The following is a 21720-nucleotide window of genomic DNA, read 5'->3' on the forward strand; positions in this document are numbered from 1 at the left end:
TCTGGCCCCCTAATCTTTGAGAAAAAGCATACCAGAAAACCCACTAGTTAGGTCTGTAGAATGAGAACCTCAGATAAAAAATGCAGGTATTTCTCAAACTTTTTAAGGATCTCATATCAAAAGATCACTTAGAAGCCTCCTATGATAAACAAAAGACTTCGGAAACCTCGCCTACTTATGGTCAGTCCTTCTTGAGTTTATCTTGCTAAATTCCTTTTGGTGTTGTCCTCACAGATGCCTTAAGGAAAAAAAATCTCAAGCTTCTCTACACTTGTTAGACATTCACAAAGAGAATATAGGAAAACAGCAACTCATAACGCAGGTGCAATGAAAAGATTCAGCTTATGAAAAAAGCAAGTGCCTTCATTTTTCAGCTGGAATTCTACGCAGTTTCTCATACACACACCTACTTACACAGAATTAACAGAAACTAGTAATCAAGTCTACCAGGCTTCAGGATAACCAAGGCTTGTGCAGAACTCAGTCCTTACTGTCAGGCTGGAATTCTATTTATTTTTAATTTTTATGCTCTTTAAATACAACAAATTCCAATTTTTAAGTAAACCACCAAATTCTTCCAATATGTTCTGTAGATTTTGTTCTCGTGACGTAACTCAAAAGACACATGAAATCAAGACTTTGTTAAATCCCTGCACATAAAACCTATGAAAACAAGGTATGACGGAAGGAAACTCCTGTGGTAGCATACCCTTCATTAGCAGTAAGTGGGTATAACAGATTTTTGAACAGAAGTAAGAGTTTTCACAAAAATATTTAGAATGTGCAAAGGTAAAGATCATTCTTTAGCTTGATGAGTTCAAGTCAAGACCTGGGTTACTGGGCCTACCATGATTTCAAGATCCACAGATCTATATTTTGTTATACTGAATTTTAGAAGTGTAGAAACAGTTTATTGCTTTCAAACACCAAACATATTATTGTACATTAGATCTATTTTCATTTAATTTTGGAAACTTTCTAATTCATTGCTATTATTCTAAATTCTGTCAGTGACTTCAATGAAAAAGAAATACATTTATACACAAGAAAAATTAGGGAACATATCCAGTACTTCCAAAAGCCACTTATGTACTTGCTATGCATTCAAAAGTTAAGTCTTGTGCATCGAAAATGTAAGCTGATAGCTCACACTGAACATGTCACCTGCTATATTCTTACTCTAGAAGAATTTCTTCTCATGTTTTCTTTTACAGATTCAAAGGCCTCACTAATGTGTTTTAGCAGAAACCTAGCTAAGTAACTGGCCATGTTGTCTACTAAATCTTTGTATTTAGTTTATCTCTGTAAGTAAAACATTCTTCAAAATATGCACTTTTGGGTGCTATATTAAACTACTATAAAATGCATCTTTATAGAGCTCACAGTAACTTTCGCATTCTATGCTGTATTTAGCAGGGACGGTCTGAATTAAGGTATTTTGCAAAAAAGTTAGTCCTCCCTCCCGATTTGTATTTTCAGCAGTGACAAATATGATTTATGTTATTAGCTATCATGAAAACCGACACAGCATTTTACACAGACTAATAGATGCCTTTATTCCCACTGTGAATAACAGCACTGAGACATTGACAAGAGATTGTTGGTGTCACAGATGATAATTATGTGCTTGATTCTGACATGGCCTTTCCCAAGGTCTTAGGTACCTGAAATTTATGTTCTGGTGCATATATATATATATATATATGTGTATATATATATATAAAATTTTGGGAAAATTCTACAAGCATAGTACTGCAATATGTAGAGATATGCATATATGAACTTTCCATTGAACAATACCTCAACATAAAAATAGTGCACTAAAAGTCTGAAATACTTAATAAAAATGGCCAGCTTTTATAAGCATCATTTTGAAATTAACTGAGTAATTTTGGCTGCATAATCATACCCCTGAAGGGATACAATAAAATATAAATTTAATCAAATACATTTTTAGAACAGGCTTCAAGATAGTGCATGTACAATTTTGACCCAAATATCTAGTCATGAGTATAATATCAGACCTTTAATTATAATTTCTATTATAATTGTTCTATTGAAGAAAACGTAGCCACTGCACTTACCTGCAATTATGCACACAGAGTCTGTGGAAACAGTAGATAAAGACTCTCCTGTGAACTGTCACTTGCTGAGCTAATTCACCCAACTGGTTTAATTTCGTTTGCCCTTAGTCTGTCGTTACAGTGATTACATCTAAATGAAAAGACAAGGAAACAACAAACGAAAAAATCACTGGATTTATTGTTTAAATTTTAATTTTTACTTTTATTCTTGAACAATCAGAAAGTTAGGGTTACAGAAAACACGTTGTAAGAAAAATTAAGTGTTTTGTACACTTTCTGATGATAGCGTATATGAATATCTTATCTAATTGCTAAAATGTATGGCCTCTCTGAGACTCATTACAATGCACACCTGGTGTTCTGTGATAGGTGCCCTGTATTTTACTTCTAATGCATTGTGATTTATAAGCCCATAAAAAAAAAGGCTTTTTTGGAATATCTACTGTAACATAGCAGACTGTGCATCGGCATTAAATACGCTCTTTAGGCCGCAATTTAGAAAAAGTTTTCTGTGACACTGTGATCTGAAGCAAAATACAGATGTTTCTTTGAAGTATTCATATGCTAATAAATATACATTACAGTATAATAATATATATCACCTGCTAATAAGAACAATTTTCATTGCAATGTAGCATCCACACTGCACTGTGGAGCGTGCGCTGCAGGCTCTGTTAACAGTATCCAAAGACTAGTAGAAAGTTCTGTACAGCATAGATGTGTGCACTCAACAAGCCCACACTTCGCTCATATGAGGCCCTATTTATAGAAAGGAATTAATCCCGTAGGTAACTCAATCTCTTCTATTTTATGTATTATGATCTAACAGTATTACATTTTCACATAGCGCACCATTTTTTAAATACAGATGCTATAAACACACTAAAGCTACTCCAGAAAGAAAGTAGGCATAATACTTCTATCAAATGGCCCAGGACTCCCCTCCTCCCATCCAATCCATAATCTAGGTACTTCTCTGGATAACATCCGCTCCTTCTCACATTTTATAGTTGCTTCATGCTGCCCAAACTGTCATTTAATAAGCTATATAATACAATTCAACCCATTATAAAATGGTCAAAAATGATCTTCCAGTAAATTCCAAGCTATACAGCGTAATTTCCTGTCAGATATAACGCCAGTTCTTTTGAACATAAACCCTATGTGGAATTTTACATGGAGTCCAAAAATCTATCTCAACCTTGAAAACTAAAGAGTTCTCACCTTAGTCTGCTGGGGAACTAGTAGTATTAAATGCTGGACTACTAAAAAGTACCATAAAATAAATTTCAACCCAAAGCAAAACACAAACAAAAAATTTTTAAAAAGGAAATTTTTTCTTCATATAGAAAGTGAAAATACCACTACATAAAACTTCCAAAAAGGAAAGTAAAATTTTGAAAATTATAAGGAGATTAAATGATAAAAGATATTCTAGAAAATAAGAATAATATCTCTAATCCAGAATAGTACTATTGTATGTAGGATGCTCAGTATTAATTATCGCAGCAACTGTGCAAGCTCTCTGCAGCACTTCGAGGTATTGATTAACCTAAATGGGGTGACCAATACAAAGTTAACTATTACCAAAAATCTTTGAGGCAGTAGTTCTTTCCAGTAAATCCCAAACGCTATTTACTCTATTGATTATCCCTTACCTGTGAAAGAGGGTGGTGGTGGTGGTAATCAAGCCATGTATCAATAATTTCATTAATTAATTCAATTGATCACATACATAAGCATGAAATAAAGAAAAAACTGGAAAAGTACAAGCAGCACACTCAGCCATGACTCACATGCTGACTGTAAGTATTTTTCCCACCACGTGACTATCTAAGCAGTACTAATGGCATCGGAGCCCCATCTCACTGCCACTACACACAACTGTGATGGGTTCGCTTCTTTCCCCGACGCTGTTGATACATTTATAATACGCACGGTCTAACCACAAACCAATGAATCCTATCCCCTTGGTGATTTTATCTTAGAAAATGTTAGAAAAAAATAATCAAGTATCTTATTTAAAAAAAAAAAAAAACAAAACAGGGACGTTTGGCTCAGTTTCTGACAAATCTGTTCTGCAATTAGAAACCAGCTTGATCACGCAGATGTCTAGCTAACGCTCCTTTATATTCTTTATATAGGAATTTAAGAAGTCGACACCCATTTACACAAGTCCATTTAAAAATTTTGGGCACCAAGGTTTTTTGCTTTCTGCTTTCATTCAAACATGCCTACTTTCATAATTCCATGAATTGTATGTAAAACTTGATACATGCATATTTCAATGTACAGTGCCAGAATTTAGTCTTGTACTGTCACTGTTGATGTAACTTCAGTTTTGGAAACAGAGCTAAAAACACTTAATCTCTTTCCCAAACACCTTCCAAGGCCAAGGCTTACCACTGAAAAACTACATGCAACAAAACATCTTTCCAAACCTGCTAAAAACACAGACAGCATAATCACTTTAATGAAGATATGTCTGTTGTCATGTAAGCATTCCAAAGGCTTACCTCTTCATTTAGATAGCAAACCGTATGGACCAGAGCAACAGTATCTTAAGGCAGATTGCTATCAAATGTTTTATCTGTAGAAATCCTAACACATTCAGCACATCAGCAGTGCAAACCACAATGTTAACTACAACAATATGATACCTATTTGCCAAATATGTAATGACTTAAATTGAAATCTGGTCAATATGTTGAGGCTAAATTCCTTACTTCTGAAAAATACATCAGGATTTTTAAAGACATGCATGACCAACATCCATCTTCATATTAGTGCATTACTTCAGAGCATCAACTATGGGGATCATCAGAACTCATATAGTAAGAAGAGCTTTATGGAGCTAAATGATTAATTTTGCATGAGTGTTATGGTAATGTTCTCTAGCTGGGTTTTATTTTTATTACTATTATTTTATTTTTATTCCATAACCATTACACTGACAAGTTACACAGTTGAAACTATGATCGTGATTACAGTGTACCTGAGCTACAACATCTCAGCTGAACATAGATTTTTTTTTTCTGCAAGAGTTCAAATTAGTAGTACATCTGGACACTTATCTCTTCCCCTAAGAGTGACCAAGACAAACATATATGTTAAAGAAACTTACTTATGTAAAGGTACTTAGCTGGTCACAAAATTTTCTGAACTAACAATATTGGGAAAAAGCATTATTGCAAGGCTGAGAAGACATGTTACTTGCTGTCCAAATCAGAGTATTCAAATTGATCACTGATCCCATTTACACATTAAAAATACATGATTCAATTGCATGTATTTTTTTTCCGTATGTGCAGAAAAGGAAAGTTTTGTCTAGCATCACCCTGGACTCTTGCTGGTATTGGTACTTCACGTGGCAAATTCAGTAAGAAGGATAGCCTTACATACCAAATACTACATACCATGTCATTCTCCTCTCCATTTGAAGAGAGGAGAATGCAACCTCAAGAAATGGATGACACAAAAAGATTCTTTGCCTTGAAAATAGTATCCGTTTTATAGTAACAGCAGGAGTCAGTAACACAGACTGTCAATTATGGGGACAACATACAGCAGCATATCCATGATCACCCACAAAGAAAGCACATAGAAACACGATCTTTAGAGTTTTGGTAAAACAATACCACATAATAGCCCACTAAGAAATGTTAAGTTTCCTTTCTATGAAAGCAAAGTTGCTTTTAAATAAAATCAGATATAACCAGTAGCTGCAGAGGTGGAGAAAGCTCAACAATGTTGTTAGCATTTCTGAATGCTACCACCACCAACAAATTCAAATATTTATGAGGAATAATATAGGGGGAAAAAGTATGCTACTGTGCCTTTTACGACACACAGATCCATAGGATACAAGAGAATATTAGAAATTCAAAGACTTCCAGTGCCTGACAATAACATAAACAGGGATGTACAAGAAAGAAGTTGAATCTGTGCTACATAATAAACACATTCACATCTCTGAGGCTTAGAGTTATTGATACTGAAAGACTGGAAAATAACAGAATTTCTGAGATAAGCTAGAAGGTTTGATCATTTCTTCTGTAAAATTTGTATATCCAAAGTATTTCACACAAACTCTCACTTTTTTTTTTTTTGTTCTTGCTTTTGTTTCTTGCTGTTGATAAAAGAAAAGGCTAGCAGTTTATCTACAGCAAGACTTTACAGCTGTAGCAACACTTCTAGGTCATCAGCTTCAGCTAGCCAGGCTGACACAGTAAACTTCTGAATGCCAAAGGCACAGAATCCAAAAATTCCCTTATTTAAAAAAAAAATGAAAAAATAAAAAAAGGGGGAAAAGGGGGGGGCATAAATCATCATCATCTATTTCAATCACAATTCCTTTAGCTATCAGACTATAAATTTTGCAGGAGTAGGAGCTCCATCCTCTTGTGAAACTTCCACAATACACTGCAAATTTATGAAGGTTTACCGGGAGAGAGAAAGAAAGAAGCTGACAGAGTGCAAACCTATCTTTTTCAGTCTACAGTGCCTTTACTTGGGAAGCCTGACAGGCTGTGGTCCACATTCAAGGTTTCGATAGTCAATACATATTTTGAAAACAGAGAGTAACCCCTTGTCTTGTAACAAAAAATCATGGTTACATCTAGGAGATAATTCAGAGCCCTGGGTCCCAAAGGAAAGGCAATGCATCACTGCAATCTGCAAGAAGGCCACTGTGCTTCACCAAGGGGCAGAGCTGAAAAGAAACTCCAGGTCTACTGAGGGGATTAAGAGCCACTACTGAGCTTTAGGAAGGTCCCCCCAACAGCATGGAAGATATTCTGGCTCCAGGCATTAAATATATAAAAGATGAGTACCATGTGGAGGAGTTCTGCAATATCTTGGTCCTTTATTTAGGTGGTTTACTTTTAATTAATTTATAGAAAACAGAAATTTAATGATGAAACGACTTCTAGACGCGTAAGTATCAAAAATTGAAACTGGGAATGCACGCTTTTAACACTGCAAGTGATTAACCTCTCTTGTAGTTTATTGAGTGGTGTAGTACACTTACAAACTCTGGACATTTCAAAGTTCAGAACTGGATTTGGATCAAAGCACAGCTTTGTATCAAAAAGGAAGTCCTGTGGCTGTGGTATGCAGGATGACAACTGTTGAAGGATCAGCCTGTTGGTCCTTCAGGAATTTTTATTATACAAGTACAAAATTGATCTATATGGGAGACCCCTTGGAACACAGTAGAGCTAATACCTCTGTGCAGACGACTGAGTAAAAAACTACAGTCACTGTACAAATTCAGCTTAAACTTAGTTGGCTAGTGAGCTTCAGTAACACTCTGAAACGCTAAGATGCAAATGAGACAAACGAATAGGAATGAAAATTCCTAACAAATGGTTTATTTTTTCCCCAATTCAGTCCAGTAACAAGGAGGTGATTCAAATTATTCAGCAGATGGCTCAGATGTAAGAACAGCTTGGTGGAAGCAGGACAAGGCTAATTAGAGCATTACACCTGCCCCTTTTCTTCTTTGCTTTAATTCCCAGACCATTCCCTCCTCCCTCCCACAGAGTGTATCCAGCCTCTCCATTTTCTCTCTAGAATATCATCTTACACCTCAGCAATGCTCTTTTGCAGTAGCACACAGCACAGAACTCCTACAGAATAAGCAAGAGATTTGAGCTAAAGAGGAAACCAGGAGGTGGTGTTACCCTCTTGGCAGGTGCGCTACACTTTTCACTTGCTCTCAGGGAAATTGCTCTTTTGCTATATTCTCAGCTGTTGAAGTTAAAAGCACCTGTAAACACCCTGTGAATGTTCATGTAGACTGATGATTGTGTTTGCATGAACTACTACCTAAATTAAAATCATGGAAACACATAAGATTGAAGGCCATAGATTTCACACATCTACGAAGTTTAGACTATCAGAAAGCTAAGTATGTGAGGCCTTCGTGACCTCACAAGGTAAGTAGGGTCTCCATATGGAAAACCAGAAAGCTATTAAGGACAGGTGCCTATGGAGAGCCAACGTAAGATCTGGTCCCTCGTGCAGCTATTACACTCTCAAGGACGTATGATCTGCCAACCCGAGGAGCCATAGGCTTACACTGCGCACAGAGTATATTAAGCCATGCTTAATCATATCATCCTCTCTTTAAACAGGAGCTAACTGACAATTGTTCAAATACACTCTTATTTATCTAGGATTGGAATTTTCTTCCCTACCTAGTATTCCTTCATCCATTTTGTATTCATCTTGAAGACTTTTCTGCCTACAAACAAAAAGATATTTGCATTGGAATGGATAAGGTTATTGACATCCCCAAGGTTAGAAGTTTGTATCGGAGAACTGGAAAACCATTTTGTCCTCATGCATGCAGCCAATACTATCTTGCTCTGAGCTTTTTTTTAAAAAAAAGCTACAAGGAAAAAAAAAAAACGTATCTGCCTATGTTCTCTATTTCACAACTAGATCATATTATTATACATGTTAGGAATTAGCCACCACCTCATTCAGAAATACAGGAAATATGAACACTGGGGCCACCTAATAATCACTTTCTTAGCTCATATAACTTCAAGTAAGTGTTATGGCTAATTTTGTTTCTTGTCTAAAACTATATCAAGGAAAGGGATGAGAATCCTTTATACAAATCCTTTATGTTAAAGATAATCTAAATCTGTGTTGCTCGAAAAGACTACCACCAACACTATCTTAGCATGACATAAATGGGGACAGGAATACTCCAGGGTCATTTTCCACTTTTGTTTTGTCCAACAGAAGCTACTGCAATCATATCTGTGTTGAGCCATTATGAGATACACAGCGTTAAGCAATGCTTTTTGGGTTTTTTTAAAATTTTTTACTTTTGTTGGCAGACATGTTGGTGAGATTATGACTGTAAATTAGATTACGTTCACGGAAAGCAAGAGGGAATTTGAGCTGAATAAATTTGAGAAAGTTTCTAGAGTTTGTTTTTTAATTAAAACAATGTTCTATTTCAAAGACATAAGCTTGCTGTTAGTTACCTAGGTGTGAACTTAAGAGTAATTGCACTGGCATTACTTTAATGACTCTACATTTATAACCAACAAACTGAGAGTAAAATTTGTAAGTCATCCTTTTTTCTGCCACGGTATGTCAGATGGACAGAAACAAATAAGTACTAAGTCTCAATGGTCAAGAATTTCTGATCTACCAGAATTAAGTATGCTTTTCCATGAAGCACTACATGAATGCAGAATTCATTTAAAGAGATGAAGAAAAATATTAGACCTAACATTAAGGGACCAAAGGTTATTTGTGGAAAGCTTCTAAATCCATTTCTGGGAATGGAAGATCAACAGAGACCCAGACTTGAGGTGTCTCTTAAGTAATAACAGAATTTAAAAGACCAATAACAACCGAAACCCTACATATTGTCACAGGAATAAAAGCTTTCCCAAACTGTGAAGGAAAAATACAATTTTGTTAGCCCTTCTGGTTTTCTGAAGTGCAGATCCACAACTGCATTGGCTATACATTAAGAGAGCATCAGCACAGCGGGAGAAACAACTGGGAATCAGAATACCCAGATTCTAATAACATTTCAGTATGAGACATGAATTTAATGTGGCACACTAAAACATTCCCATGTAGTGAATTTTTAGAAAACAGGCTTAAAACAGCATTTAATACTGATTATGAGAATGAACTCCAAGTAGAGCCATACTAAGGAATGAAGATTTTTTTAACTACTTTTTTTCTTTTTTTTAATTTTGAAGTCTCTTGAAAGTAAATGCAGTTAGAGCTCAAAACTTCCACAGCATCACGAAACAGTAATCTGAAGGTACAGAAGCCAGCCATATATCACCTATCTGACAAATGCTTTTTCATAGGACAAATTACTAAGATATAGAAGTTAGCAGAGCAATGGCAAGATCTTCAGATTTCTCTACACTGCACTCCCCCCACAGACACTCAGACGATACAGTGGCCACGCTAATAAAGAACAGTACATATATAGTTTTAAATCATTCTGATCCTTTGGAACTTAAGCATCACAAGGAAGAACAAAGAGACATCTTCCCTTTTCTTAAGGTGTTCCTGACTTAATAAGATTTAACCCTAAGAAAAATTTTTCTTTTTGCCTCTTGAAAACACACAACTGGTTGAAAATAACTTAATTGGCTTAAATATAACCAAGCCCCTGCAGAAATTTAAGGGTGACTGACAAACAGAAGCTGTTGTAACTGGCCCAGTGAAATAATCAAGCCAGTAACTCCAACAAGGCATACAGTAATATGAAACAGTAGTATTGTAAAGATGAACTAACACAATTTTCTGCAAAACTTCAACCATCATATTCAGCAAATGTATTGTAATTTACATTCAATGTTCAAGTTGCAGCCATGCTCAGCCAGGTCAACATACAGTTTTGCATATAATCTGAAAACATACATAATAATCTGTGACCCAAAGAGATCAGTCAACTTTAGCTTATTTTACATTATAGCTTCCAGGAGTGAAAGTCCTAGCGTACTGTTTTTAGGCAAGCAAACTGAAAATCACCATGCAAATGCAGTAAGTTCTGTACCATGTTATTGTAAAAATTCTTGTAGAGAGGGGGCAATCAGTACAATACAATAATTTGAAGCTGAGAACTTTTAATCATACCATCTGTGTTGTGGAACTAACTAGCAAAAGGGTGTTGCTATTAGTGTCTCTAACAGTAATTGTTATTTTAATTGGCTGAAATAAAGTCTGTTGCACCCAGGCCAGTCATAAAGCTATGCTGGTGTAGAGCTTCTTTCCCTTCAGAAAGGAGAAGTGAAATGAAAAACTTGCCCTTTGAATAAAAAAGAAGGTAAAGTAAAAAAGAAGATAAAACTGAATTGCTACTTTTTTTTCGTTATGGTTGAACATGGGGTAAAAACTAAAAAAACCCAAAAAACTAAAATGAAGTCCAGTATCATAAATTTTCCTGGGTACTAAAGCTTTCTGGTACTGCACGCTATTTTCATCACGCATCTGGCATGAAAATTCATGCAGAAAGGATGCTCTTGTAAAGATTCCATCTCCTAGCCCTTCTGACAAGAATCCCATGTAAGTGACAATTATCATGAATAATTTTGGTGATTTAATATTTATTAGAAAAAGAGGATATTAAAAATAATTTTAGAAACTTACGTTTTCAAAAATATTATTTTAACGATCACACTACACTGCAAATTCATTGGATTTGTGATGTCATATAAAAACAAACAAAAATGCTTCTTGATATCTTAACATGTGGAATGTCAAAAATATGTTTATAATGCACTTTGTACTTTCACTTCTAATCTTTCAAGATCATGAATTTGACCATTTTTCTTTCTGAATGCTAACTGAAAACTATTTTGTCAAGTCTTATGTACATGAAAACAATCTTGCTTTCACTTTTATTTATTCTGCAAGGCGCTTCACATGAACTGAGTCTTCATTTGCAACAGCAAATTTTTTAGCATACACTTAAGGCCGAACCAATACACAGATTCCCAAAACGTCCAGAGGTAGAATCAAGGTGTTTAAACAGTTCAACTTAGAAACACTTACTTAAGTGTGTATTTGCACCTGAATCAAACAATACAGAAGTGTTCATCAGTTAATAAAGCAATCAGTCCTTGGTACTTACCTCACTTCTCTACCTAGAACATATCCACAGAATAGCTGTGCCCCTGTCTCCTTTAAGAAGCTAGAAGCAGCAGCCATACCCACTGCTAACCTGTAGGATATGCTATTAAAAAAAATAATAATCTAATAGCTTTGGCCTAATAGTTTTACTCAGAAAAACATCTGGGGATAGTGGTAGGAGTCATCCTTACAGTCACAGCAAGCCCATGACAGCATTTTGCTGAGAGTGTGCAGGCCTCCAGTGCAATTCTATCCTTCAGAAGGTACTCGGATCCCTACCTCATACCTCCCCAAAAGCATCCTAATCCCCGGGTGCTAAGCTTTTGTGAGGGAATGTTTTACTACCCTCTTGAAACTGGATCACCAGTCGAATTTAAGGTTCCCTACTAATCAGAAGAACACAAACCTACAAAATGAGTGAATTTAGACTTTGTAACAACTGATGTCCTTCTGATAGGATTCTTGAAGCATGGACTGAAACCTGTTTTCTCCCCGTTTGAAGTGTAGTGTTCTAACGAAGGAAAGCTTTAAGACAGTGTTCAGCATTTCTGATTAGGTATTCTAAGAAGCTCTCCTCACTCAGCAGGGTTGCTGCTGTGTATTCTGTCCAAGGATGATTAACTCTCCCTAGAGATTTCTACAGTGCCTTAGGTTGTTATACACACGGAGTTCTTTCAGTCTTCCAGCTTTTAAGTACTCTACCTAGCTAAAGTCCAATTAGTTGGGCCCTTTATAAGCAGTAGGCATCTTGTCACATTGCAATTGCCTCGATGTTGAAAACAGTAGGCACACATTAATTCTAGGTATGAGCAAATATACCAAAAGGAAAAAACATACAAAATATTTTTGTCTCAAAAATATTTTTGAGAGGCAAAACTTAAGTGCTCTTCCTGCTCCTGTATATAAAAAGCTATTGTTTACGCTAACTTCTACATTTAACTTTGTCCTGGTCTTCTCTTTCTTCGGGAAATTATTATAATAAAATACATGAAGGATTATGGTTACCACTGAAAGAAAACTTGCGCTGACCGACTTACCTGTTGAGAGTAAAAGCTTTTGCTGCAGGGGATTGTAGCTGTCTGAGTCTCCTGCAGACTGAACCCCCCTGAAGGACTTCAGGACTTACTGCTGTTTCATTTGATATCTTCACCTCCCGACGCTTAATAACGGTGTTTTAAGGGATCTGTAAATAAAAGAAAGTTGCTTTTTTTTAAAAAAAAAAAAAAGGAAAAAAATGAACTAACTTCAGTAATGTCACCTTGTTGCTGATTTTGCTTGCCATCTTTTAAGGTATAGAAAAGACAAACTGTGCTTAAGCAACTAATAAACTGGAAAACCTAGATTTCATTCTATGTTGAAACATAGGTCTTGTCATCGATGAAATGAAAGTAATATCTTACATTCTAAAGGAATGAACTTTGAGATAACTATGGCTGAATATCTTAGAAGTTATATAACGTTTTCACAGTAGTTGTACTCTAGCTTTCTAAAACAATAGCAGTTACTATTTAAAACTTCAAGTTTTGCCAGATATTAGCAACAGTAGTGCCCCCAACTTATCTTTATGTCTTTTGTTTAATGGACTTTAATGGACACATATTTTGGCTCCATGCTTCCATAAAAAAACATAAAACAAAAATCCAAGAACAAATGAGTTTGGATGTATTGGAAAGACAAGACGTACTATTTTTCTGATGATGAGTAAAAGGGCACAAACTTTGTATTGCCCAGACAGTGGAGCGTCTCAGTACTCGTCTGGGTTTGTTAAGCTCTGGTAGCAATTCTTTAGCAATTATGCCTTAAATTAGTTTTAGTTAGTTTTAATTTATAGTGATTTGGCATATATATGGAATAAAAGAGCTATCATTCTAGCAAAAGTGTTCTATGGAAGAGTACGTAGGCAGGATGAACAGAAGCCCCAAGATACAAGCACAAATCACAAGGATCAGTCAATGTTCAGTTTGGGAGTACAACCTCGTTTTATTCCAGTGAAACCAGTTTTAGAGAAAACAAAGTAAACAAAAAGACTGAACAATGGAATGGAAAGAAGTACAGAAGTAGATCACATTTTATAAAAACAAGACAAAATTCAACTAAAACTGAGCAGGAGGAAGAAAATACCAACACCACAGGGCTCCCACAAGAAAGGAGAAAGAAACCTCACTAGCATCGCAGTCCTCCTGACAAAGGCCTCAGGACACTGACAGCTTTTTGTAACCCCTTCTGTCAACCCTAGTACCCAGGGAGACATTAGAAGCATGAAAATTACACCAAAGAACAGCAGTAGGTACCAGAAGGTTTTTCTGTATAACCATTTTTGTTTTCTGCATAACCATTGTTGAAGTTTTCCTGTGTTTATATGGACTATGAATACACACTATTGTAAACAGACTAACAATTTGGACTACTGGGCTGTTAAAAATTCATTTAGCCTAACTAAATTCTGTCTTTACATGTAAGGTGTAGCCCCATTTATGCCCATAACAAGAGGTTGAGTGTGATGACCCATCAATTCCAATGCTAAGTCTGATGACTCGGAAGAAATGCTTTTCACATCTTTTTGTGATCTGTGCAATTTTTTATTCTAAGCATTTACCTAATGGCATCTCAGGCATTGCTTATAATTATATTAAACAGAAATGATGGCTAATTGTCTTACACATGCCATTAACTCTACTGGGGTCACTGAAGATCTTCCTGTAAGTATAACAAACTGGTCACTAAGGTTTTGACTACAAATACCCAACAAGGGCGTTTTCGGCCACTATTTGATTAATAATTATGGAACACATCCCGTTTTGGAACTACAACATATAACAATTTGCAGTTGTTTTCAGAGCGATGGAACTGGTTATCTTCAGGTCACTGAATGGCTTTGGTAAAAATTCTATCACAGCAGATACAAATGGCGATGCCTACAAGGTTTCTCTCTCAGTGCTTTCCACGACAAAGAAACCTTTTCATTAGCTTATAGTAACAAGTCGGTCTTAATCACGCAACTAAGGTTGTTTTTATGCGTAAATGCTTTCCTAGGATCAGATATCCAAATGCTCACTATGAATCACAGAAACTAAAGTTTAAGTAATTAGCTATGCAGACCTAAAGTGTACTAAAACCTACCCATGATATGCTTCACTTACACCACACATAATATATAGTTATTATGTATAAGCGGAATCAGACGTCTAATATATTTCACACAGCACAGAGTCTTTTTGTTCAAATGGATTTATGAAAATAAAAAGGAGAAAACCAGAAGAATTATGAAAACTAAAAGAAAAAATAATGCAAATGGGAATTATGAGAATAAAAGTTTGTACAGATAAAAATTTAGTATGATGTATAAATAACAAAGATTATTGTTTTTAATAATGATAAAAGCAAAGATTTTCAGAGAATAATACCAATGAGACCACTTCCAAAAATAAATAAAATAACAACTACTTAAAAGCTTTGATGTTATCTTGAGGGAAAAAAAAACAAACCACCATGCAGACAAAAAAGGGGAAGTCGCTTCCCCTTGCGCATATACTTTAAATCTATCCTTCATTTTTTTCCCCCTCTAAAAGAAGTCTTGAGCGACTGCTTTATATATTTTATCTTTTAGATATGTTTAATTACCTAGTTTTTAAGACAGTGTTCAGAGAAGCCAGCAGGCACACTTGCCAGTTTTCCTCAAATACTGGAGAATACTCTGAGCTCAGATCCCATAGCATGATAAACCTTTTCTATGTGGAGTTCCACTCATTTTACCAGAATGTGCAGACCAAAGTAAATTGTCAAATCAATGCTTAAGAAATTCAGCTCCCTGAAAAGTCATCTGTCTGATTTTTGTTATTTACTAACAACATCCCCCCAAAAAAACCCTGTCAAAGCTTACCCTAACATAGCAGTCTGAACAACTGATTTTCAGAAAATAGCTCTTCAGACAGAAAAAAAAAAAAAGAATTTAAGTTATCCTGGTCCTCCTTGAGGATGTTCATTTTTTAAGCAGTGCTAATGCACCCTTTTTCATCTGGAGCAGCTTCTTTAGTATATAGTCACTGGTGCCATGTGGAAACATTAGGACCAGACTTGGCTGATTAATAACTGTGTAGAAAAGCTAAATTTTTTATGATAGACCACATAAATCGCTCTACTACGAGATGTCAGCTCGTCAGCCTGTAGCCTTTGTATAGTTCTTCTTAGGTGTTTTCTGCCTTTTTCTCTCTCTGGAAGGACTCAGATGATACTTACACTAAATAATACATAAATAACAGAAAAGCAAACTTAATTCGATGCCATCACATTTTGTAAAGCCGAGAGTGACAGGAAAGAAAAACAGGAATTGTGGGAGGGAGACACCATCACTTCACCAGGTGCATACTAGTTATCAGAGACCTGCAGCATTATAAAAAACACGCATGCATATTGCCTGTTGGCATTTCAAAACTCAAAAAAAGCCCTTACAGTCATGTTACGTCAATAAATAAATCAGAAATACAATTTGGAAAATTTTACTTCAAAAAACATTTTCTTCAGCACAAAACTTGTATGTAAAATGTTTTATGTTATTAGTGAAAGAGGAATTTTTTTCTCTTAATAATATTTTCCTATGTCCATAAACAAATTACTTGAGAATATTTAAGTTGAAAGAAAAAATTCAACAAAACTTTTAACATAAAAACCTGACAGCTATAAACTTCTACTTTGCCTTATGCTTATCTTAATTTTGTCTCTATCTGGAAAAGTACTGAAGCATGTGCTTAAATCATACTGAAGTATATGCCTGCACACTTCCTGAATGAACCTGTAAATCCCTGTGAACTGATACTAATTGGACAGATCTGAAGATTCAGAAAAATAAATAGGGCTTTCTGCAGTCAGTACACCCCCTCACATACTCTATTAACCTGAACTTATGAAACACTAACATGAACTAAATTCTACCAGAATTACCCTACAAATTCTACTCCTTTCCCTTTTATAAACAAAATCTAGTTGGTTGTTTCATGGGGGTTTTTTCTTCATTTAAGCAAGAATCATACTAATATCTGCATGTAAAATGTTAGTTTCCCAGAATCTATATTAAATTAAATATTGACTTACCAAACACTGTGTCATACATTATTTACTGTACTCAATCTGTGGGATTTATTAAAAAATTGATAAGAACAGCCACTGGTAAAATTCCTACAGGTGAGCTCCCTAGCCAAGCCAATTATGAAATAAGCAAACCTACAGTTACTACAATAAAATGACAGTATTCGATTTTAGCAGTTGGTGATATTTTAAAAGGACGCTTTGAGACACTTACTTGAAATGAATAAGCTGCACAGTTTCATAAAAAAATTTAAGATTGCTTTTATTCTGTTATTTGCAAGACCTTTCTGTTCCCCTCTGCCCTTTTCTAAAAGCTGATTTCTCATTTTATTAGAATGGGGTTTTTTCCACGTATTTCAATAGTTCTCTTTCTACCCCTTACACTCTCTATTTTAAAAAAACTTTAATATATCTGAAAAGTGCTAGTCAGAGTGGTACAGACCAAGCTGCAATTAACTGTGAAAATGCTTTTAAATGGAAAGACAAGTTTTAGAAGAAAGAGGAGATTTCTAGCTACTTATTTCAGTGTTGTTTGAGAAATTCTATTTGGTCTAATGGTTAGGACTGTATACTCAGTGCAGGAATTGGCTTTTCATACAATTTATTATGTACGCAATTCTATGGATACAGACTTCAGGCCTGTGTAAGTTTCAAGGCAGTATTTAGTGGCTTAGATGTTTTCAGATAGAAATTCTAATTTAAGTGCATTACATCTCACACACACAATGTCCTTGATTCAGATTTCCCATTAAACCCTAAGTAGTGTACATTAAAGGTATGAACAAGTCATTCCAGTCCTGTGAATAAAAAAAAAAAAACAAAAACACACTCAAACTCAAATGCCCCATCAGCAGGGGAATAAGAGGTACAGCATGATTCCAGCAAGCATACTTGTTTTGGTTTTTTTTTTAGTTAATAGATATTTTAAAAATTTATGGGTAAAATGTTATTGTGTTACATAGTACACCTGCCCTTCCCCACAACCTTCCTTTCTTTGTTGTGCTGTAAACCTGTGGTTGCCTTCAAACAGAGATGCACTTCAGCTCATTTTGATCCCTGGAATAGGACAGTAACTTTTGAATACAAGAACTTGTAAGTCACACAGAAAAAAAAAATTACAGCCACAGGGGTTAATTGGTCACATCCTTGCTTTTGAAGACTACAGCTAGATTTAAGAAAGAAAATTAAAGTTCATGAAACTTAACTACTAAGAAGGTTGTTAGCAGAGAAAGCTTATAAGACCTTTAACCCAAACAAACCCGATGCTTGTAATTTACACATGCATGCACTGAGACATCCTAGGGGAAAACCACCTTAATTCATTTCATTATTTGAGCGCTCCTCAAATGTCAGCCTCTAACTCTACCAATAATTTCTGATGGGAAGAAAGGGACTTTCATTCTCAAGAGGGTTCTTGTTAGAGCAAAGATCCGTAGTGAAATCACCAGTCTAGATGTGGTAGCATTGCATTAGAAAAAAGCATATGTCCAACAGCTTGGGGGTGGCAGGGTGGGGCGGGAGCGTGGACATGACACAGAGTTCATCATTCAGTGAAAAGGTCCCCTTCCTGAGCTGCTGCTTCACTCTTGGAACGAGTTTGATCTAAAAAAAAAAATCTGTTTGCTCTGGCATAAAAACTTTGCTTAAGCTTTGCAGAGATCTAGATGAAAGCAAACAGCATGAGAAGCTAAGTTCATGATTTTTCATTATGTTTGGATACACTATTAATAAAGATTTCTCTACAGAAAATCCTTAGCAACATTGTATCTATCGATACCAGCACTCAAACGTTAATGCTATCAACAATAAAACAGTGATCATAATCTTTATACCTGCATATAAAGAGCTTATGGGCTTTTAATTGATAATGAGTTACAGAGGTGGTGTGGAACTGCAAAAAAAAAAAAAATCTCCACGAGACAGGGTAAGAATTAACATACCTATAATCATAACCTGGGGGGAGGTGGTGGTTCTTTTTTTAATCAGAGCGTGTGGGAAGGAAAGAAACTGGATCCTCACATACAAGTACAAACCCTATTTAAATATTAATTCTGAGTCTTGATCTGAAGTGGACAAGATCAAAGATATGAATTTTAATAACTGCTCTGTTAATTTTAGACTATTTTGCTAAATTCAGTATTATTTACCATGCTAACATCTTACAACAGGGAGCTGAGGACCAGAGCTACGCTTTATTCTTGTACCAACACAAAATCTACATTTCAATTTTTTTTAAGCCTGAGAAAAGGAAAACTCAAAACAATCCTTTCAAAATTTGACCATATCAGTTTAACCCTTGCGCTTTTATTATTACTCCACAGGAGTTAAGCTCTTTAGAAGTAATACAGAGATTTCATAAGATAAAGCATAATATTTGCTAACCATGAAGAAATTATTTAATGTAATACTGAAGCGTAACAAAAGGATGGGCATAAACATGAATCTTGTTAACAGGAACTGGGAACGTTTGGAAGCATTCTAGATTCAATGCACTAGAGAAAAAACAAGGCTGAATCCTCTTCCTGTTTTGTTTTGGGTTTTTCAGTTTTTGTTTGTTTGTTTGTTTTGGTGTTTTTTTTTTTTTTGCTTTGGAAAGCACTCTTTCCCAAGGAATTTCTCTTCCAAACATTTCAGAAGGCCGAAGAAGGTACTCAATGTCTTTCTGTTCTTTGGGAGAGATCTGCAGGCAGGGGAACATACATGCTGATCTCCTGGTGACATGTTGTCTCCTTTATACTAATCTGTTTGAAATGCCATCTTTAGAGATTGGGAAGCTTCCAAATTAAATGTAAGGAAGTTTCATATTAAGAATTATTAAGACATGAACTAAATCTTATAGAAATAAAATGCTACATGGCAATTAGCAAAATAATTGGGTTCTATAACCATTGCAGATAAATTATTAGCTTTAAAATTCTCTAAAATACATGTATAAACAGCAGTTGCTTCTTATGTTATGAAAAGGACATCCCATACACACATTTTAAAATATACATCTGAGTCTAGTAGTATATTGCATTTAAAGCTGTGAGGCTCAAATTTCAATTTTTTTAAAGGCTTTGTAAACATCTAAAACCTTTTAAATGTAATTTCTTTAAATTAAAATAAATGAAAGAACAAGTCACAGACAGTAAATGAAAACACAGTCATTTAGCTGTCATTACATTACTAACATATTATATTTATTTGAATACTGTCCCACATGTTTGCTATAGATGGGTGCTTTGAGACAAGATCACAGTGAATTCTTACATCATTCAGAATTATCAAAGTATCCCAAAGTCCCTGCCCTGAGCAGGCAGCTATGTAAGAAAGCATGTTGAGTAAGTAGGAAGGGCTTGATTCCTTCTATAAATATTTTGGTGACAGTATTCCTGTAAATCCTATCATCTGCCTTTAGCTCACACTAAGCGCTACTTGCTATTTTTTCCTGCCTTTTAGGTCACAGCATGAAACCAGGTTTTGCAGAAAGGGTCTTGCAAACACTAAGCAGGCTACACTTTCGTTTAAGAATGATTGCTCTCTCCCCTTGCAGTTCAAGTACTCGCCTAATGTGAGACAGACAAGGCTGGGTTTTGTTTCCATCCTCATGTCAGAGAATTTTAAACCTCAAATTCTTCCCACCACAGTCACCCTAATCACAAAGTTATAGGAATCTGAAAGATTTTCAAGTGTGCCTAAGAGGATATATGACGAGCAGTGCCATTCAGAGCATAGTAGTAACAGCAGTTATTAAAAAAATGTACTACTATATTTTACTGCATAGTGGTAAAGAAATCCTTCATTTTGGGCTTGTACCAATACCATTAATATCTCACCATTCAGATTCAAAATTGCCTTGTCCATATTTTAAATCAAGTCTAAAACAAAAGCCACTGAAATACACCAACAGTTCTGTTTTTGATAATGAGATGTTTTGATACACAACGTGTCAAAATTTATGTAAATATATTTCCTATCAATAGGAGATATTCATCTCGCATGTATATTGATCGATGGACAGTTGATTAGAAGGATGAGACTGAAAACAATTCACTACTACTTAATTTCATTCATTAAGCACGACCTTATTGAAGGCAAATATATTGTAACTTGAAATAGTAGCAATTAGAATCCATTAGTGCCTGAACGACCTGCCTTAGCATTATATAGCCCAGAACAAGTTTGTCCTTGCAAAATTAAAATCTTGCCTCTCAGAATTCTTCATTTGGCAGTTGCTGTTTCTTATAATTACGGATACATTGATCAGTCCAATCAATTTCAGAGACCATTCTCACAGAACGCACAAACCACCGTCATGCAATACTAACTTTAACAGTTAAGAATAAAGACACACAGTGCCGTATCGCCATTAGCGTTACGTTTACTAATAAGATATATCAAAAAAAGAGCTTTAAATATTTCTTTCAAGTAATAATTTCAGTTAGGTAATAGTTCCGTTAATCCAGAAGTTAATGTTTTCACAATCAACAACATAAATAAAGGAAAAATATTTTCTTGCTTCTTTCAGATTTCATTCAGTTTGTGAAAGAATCCCATAAAATAGCTACATCATTACATTAAAAAAAATATTCACTGTTTTATAGGGAATCAAAATCTGCATCATATCCATATTACTCCCATGACAGGGAGGGGGGGTCTGGGAATCACTCATGCCATTAACAACATACCTCCGTTCTTTGCCGTTCTTTGGAACTAATTTATACTGCTTTAAGTATTGTAAGAAATACTTATGTGCAGGCTGACTCCTCAGAAAAAAAATACTATGAAAAAAGAACAGGAGAAGGCAATACTGGATTAGAATTACCAGGTCTGATATACTTAAAAGATATTTGAATGTGTTTGTAGCTATCCACACAAGTATGTAAAACTGACCCTATATAAAAGATAACAATGTCTCTTTGTCTTTATAGTAAAAAAAAAAAAA

At 35.2% G+C, this 21720-nt stretch overlaps 1 protein-coding gene across 1 annotated transcript in view; it reads right to left on the reverse strand.

The window, feature by feature from the left end:
- The window catches only part of TENM2 (teneurin transmembrane protein 2), a 1449326-nt gene that overhangs the window by 1250704 nt on the left and 176902 nt on the right, over positions 1-21720 (reverse strand). Inside the window, exons 3-4 of the mRNA XM_074604292.1 lie at positions 12749-12894; positions 2085-2214 (exon numbers count right to left, since the gene is read on the reverse strand). The gene's annotated coding sequence lies outside the window, so the exon portion shown is untranslated. The remainder of the gene's footprint in view (positions 1-2084; positions 2215-12748; positions 12895-21720) is intronic.

The sequence above is a fragment of the Larus michahellis genome, chromosome 11 (assembly GCF_964199755.1).
Source record: "Larus michahellis chromosome 11, bLarMic1.1, whole genome shotgun sequence".
Lineage (NCBI taxonomy): Eukaryota > Metazoa > Chordata > Aves > Charadriiformes > Laridae > Larus > Larus michahellis.